Source organism: Neovison vison, chromosome 12 (genome assembly GCF_020171115.1).
Source record: "Neovison vison isolate M4711 chromosome 12, ASM_NN_V1, whole genome shotgun sequence".
NCBI lineage: Eukaryota > Metazoa > Chordata > Mammalia > Carnivora > Mustelidae > Neogale > Neogale vison.
In genome coordinates, this window is record NC_058102.1 from 113232081 (window position 1) to 113236528 (window position 4448).

General features: G+C 34.4%; 1 pseudogene; it reads right to left on the reverse strand.

Annotated features, from left to right (window-relative positions):
• Positions 1 to 2527: 2527 nt before the first annotated feature.
• Positions 2528 to 2630, reverse strand: LOC122892763 (annotated as a pseudogene).
• Positions 2631 to 4448: the final 1818 nt, after the last annotated feature.

Here is a 4448-nt window from a genome sequence, read left to right on the forward strand (position 1 = left end):
GGGGTACAGATGGCCCTTCTTTTCATTACATCCGTATCTTTGGGGTGCAATTGTGCAATAGTGCAATTGCAGGGTCATAGGGAAGCTCTATTTTTAATTTCTTGAGGAATCTCCACATTGTTCTCCAAATGGGCTGCACCAACTTGCATTCCCACCAACAGTGTAAGAGGGTTCCCCTTTCTCCACATCCTCTCCAACACACGTTGCTTCCTGTCTTGCTAATTTGGCCATTCTAACTGGTGTAAGGTGATATCTCAATGTGGTTTTAATATGAATCTCCCTAATTGCTAGTGATGATGAACATTTTTTCATGTGTCTGATAGCCATTTGTATGTCTTCATTGGAGAAGTGTCAATTCATTTTTTGATATCTGCTTTGTGTGTGTTGAGTTTGAGAAGTTCTAATGGTTCTGATCTCACTTTCTTGTAGCAAGCTTATGGAGGCTCTTTTCCCCCTCCATTTATCTTCCGATATCTCCCCTCGGATTCCCTTCTCCACACCTCCTACCTTGGAAAAAGTGGTTGCTTTACAACTTGTAGAGTTCCAGATTTATTTATTTATTTTTAAAATTACATCTCAGGCTGAATTCATGGGTGTTCCAAATGGTGATTGTTATCTAGCTAAATTCAAGGGACCATACGAAATGAGGTCCCTATTTTTCTGTTATCTTGCCTCCTCCTTTAAAGATCACAGAAATCTTTGTAAGCAAGTATCATCTAACTTTTATATATGAGGAAACAAAGATCAGAAAGAGAAAACGACTTAAACATTATCTTTTAGGACACTGAATAATGGAGTTGTATTCTAAAATCCATCTTGCTGTTTTTTTTTTTTCTTTTTTCATGAATGTTTTCTAGAAGTACTATTATATAAAGGTATTTTTGTGGAAAAGTTAACATTCATGCTACCCTACACATTAAAGCTCTTAATACTTTTCAAGCGAGTTTTTAGATTTGATATTTAATTTAGTATTTTAATAGTCTCATGAAATTGGTAGGGGTAAAATTATACCCATTTTGTAGAATTTGATGATGGAGGTACCTATTTTGACTAAATTTTTGCATTTTACTAACCAAATTAAGTTATTGTGTATAGGGGTGTAGTGTCATGGGATTGCTGGATGAAAGCTTTTAAAAAAAAAGACAACTACTTTCACTCATCTACATTTTACTGAGTAAATGCTTTAAGCAAGATTTTTTTTTAATTAGAAAAAACTTGTACTCTCTGACAATCTTTCTGAATAATTTTCATTTTAATTTTTCTTAAATCATAATGCTTGAATCATTGAATCATTAAATTCAATGCTTGAAATTGGTTTCAAAATGAACATCAGGAAAAACTATATAAATACATCCATAAATTCTTTTAAATAAAATAAATGAATTTTAAAATAGACAAACTATAGAATGGCACCAACTTATGAATTAGACAATTAGTTAAAAAACTGTTAACTGTTTTTTAACTGTTAACTGTTAACTGTTTAACTGTTTAGTTACTGGCCAAAATTAACAAAACAGGAAACAACATGTGTTGGAGAGGATGTGGAGAAAGGGGAACCCTCTTACACTGTTGGTGGGAATGCAAGTTGGTGCAGCCTCTTTGGAGAACAGTGTGGAGATTCCTCAAGAAATTAAAAATAGAGCTTCCCTATGACCCTGCAATTGCACTCCTGGGTATTTACCCCAAAGACACAGATGTCGTGAAAAGAAGGGCCATCTGTACTCCAATGTTTATAGCAGCAATGGTCACTGTCGCCAAACTATGGAAAGAACCAAGATGCCCTTCAACGGATGAATGGATAAGGAAGATGTGGTCCATATACACTATGGAGTATTATGCCTCCATCAGAAAGGATGAATACCCAACTTTTGTAGCAACATGGATGGGACTGGAAGAGATTATGCTGAGTGAAATAAGTCAAGCAGAGAGAGTCAATTATCATATGGTTTCACTTATTTGTGGAGCATAACAAATAGCATGGAGGAAAATGGGCTTAGAGAGGAGAAGGGAATTTGGGTAAATTGGAAGGGGAGGTGAACCATGAGAGACTATGGACTCTGAAAAAAAATCTGAGTGGTTTGAAGTGGCGGGGGGGGGGTGGGAGTTTGGGGTACCAGGTGGTGGGTATTATAGAGGGCACGGCTTACATGGAGCACTGGGTGTGGTGAAAAAATAATGAATAATGTTTTTCTGAAAATAAATAAATTGGAAAAAAATAAAAAATAAAAAATAAAAAAAAAATTTACACTTGCCCTTATACTTTTTCTCTGGCTTTGTCAACCTCAGTATTTTTTTTAACTATCTACTCAACTATGTATTAGACAGAAAAATCAAGCAGCGTGCCAGTTCTATGTGGACATTGTCAACAGCATAACTGAGCCATGTCAGACAAAGAAAAGGACTGTGTACATGTAGAGTGCATTTTATAGCCATGTCCTTCAAAATATATGTAGTGTCCTTGAAAACAGAAAATCAGAGTGATGAAATAGGAGAGTTCAAAAAGAACTTGGAAATCACTGACACTGTTCCTTTTGCTAGGTAAAATTATACTAAAACTATCTGGAATTATTTCAATTAGCAATAATCACGCCTCAGATAAACCTCATTGGCTACGATACTGCCACTAAGCTATTTGTCTTTCATTGTCTTTCTGTTTTATACTAATCAGAATTTATTCATTTTTAATCCTGAAGTTATTTTATACTTCAACTGTTGGTTACAATCATCAATATTCCTTGTTCATTGAGTTGCCTCATATATTTTGCCTACATTCAATTCTTTGTCCCATTTAAATTATGTATTCCAATTGCTCCTTATGTTACCAAGATGTTATCCCTTTAAATGTCCCAGACTATGTGAAAGTATGACTGTATTTCAGTTTGCTGTCTTTGATGCATTTCAAATTAATTTTAAGTCAACTTACTTAAAAATTATGGCCAAAAGGGAAAATAAAAGAACAATCTCATAATCTCAAAACAATCTCATAAGAGCTATTAGAACATTAATTCTTTCCAATCTATGGTCACTAAAAGTTCAACTGAGATAACAGAGAACACCCTTCTTAGGAAGATATGAAAACAATTCAGAGCCTAGTGTTTTCACATAAAGAATATAAAAATCTAATTCCTAAAAAGGTAAAATGTTTCCCAGCCTTCCAGCTATAACTCATAAAAGCTTTTAGAGATTTCCCATTTGCACTTTTATCTTCCTGCCAACCCTGTGTATATATGCATATACATAGTAACTTGAACAGATTCATTTTGTCCTTCTTCCAAAGAAACATTTTAGTAACATAAGTGTTGCTAATTTTAGGATTTGGGGGTGGGGCCCCCTAACTACTAACAAACATGATGGTTTCATGCTTTGGAAATCATTAGCTATCAATATACCATGAATCATGTGACAGAGAGAGCTTCCAGTAAAAATCTCACAATTTTAATGCTGCTAGAATTAGAAACCATTTCTATCAACTGAGAAAAATTAAATCCTGATAGAGAGGGTTATAAACAGGAACAGCATGCTAGAATATAAAACATTTGCTTGTATGTCTGAAGTAAAAGATAGTTAGATGCATATTACTAACCTAATATACTATAGCATTTATCATGATATTCTTGCTATTAGTCTTGCTGCACTTAGAGAACCTGTGGAGATCTATTGTAATTATAAACAGAGAAGGTTCTAACTGAGCAGTGATAAATATATCAGTGAAAAAGGATCTCATAAGTTGGATGATCTTTTTTTTTAAATTGACTCTTAATATTTTAATACTTTAAAAAAGGAATATTAGGAGTGACATCAGCAAGACAGTCAAATAGGAAGACCTGAATCATTGCTCCTCCCATGAATAAACCAATTAAGCAACATTTATGGACAAATTTCCTTTTTGAAAGGAAAATGAAAAACCGAGAAACCAAATGAAAGATTCCCACACTCTAAGTCACCATGAAAGCACTCACAAAACAGATTCTGTTTTCAAAGACACTGGGATACACTTTTACAGGAGTCCTGTATCCTATCATTGTTTCATACAGAAAACAAACAAACAAACAAACAAAAACACACCTGGTTCCCATCTTTTAGGTTTCCAGATCTAGTGAGCCAACTTTTCTAACAGATCTTTCCAGAAAACTGACCTTTTCCTGTCAAATCCTGGAGCTCAGATGGGTCCACCATAGTTCAGCAGCCTGGAATAGAATGGAGACAGCACTTTGGGCTCAAACACTATAGCTCCCTCCTCTCTAGTATAGATTTAATAGAAGAAAAACTCCAGATCTTAGCTTCCCCCAGAAAGAGAAATAGCAGAATGAACTAAAAATCAATAGGAGGAAGAAAAGAGATACTACAAAAAAAAAGGATAATCAGTAACCTATCCTTGAACAACAGAGCAAAGAGAAAATATAAAAGAAATGAGAAAATATATTGAGACAAGTGAAATTAAAAATACA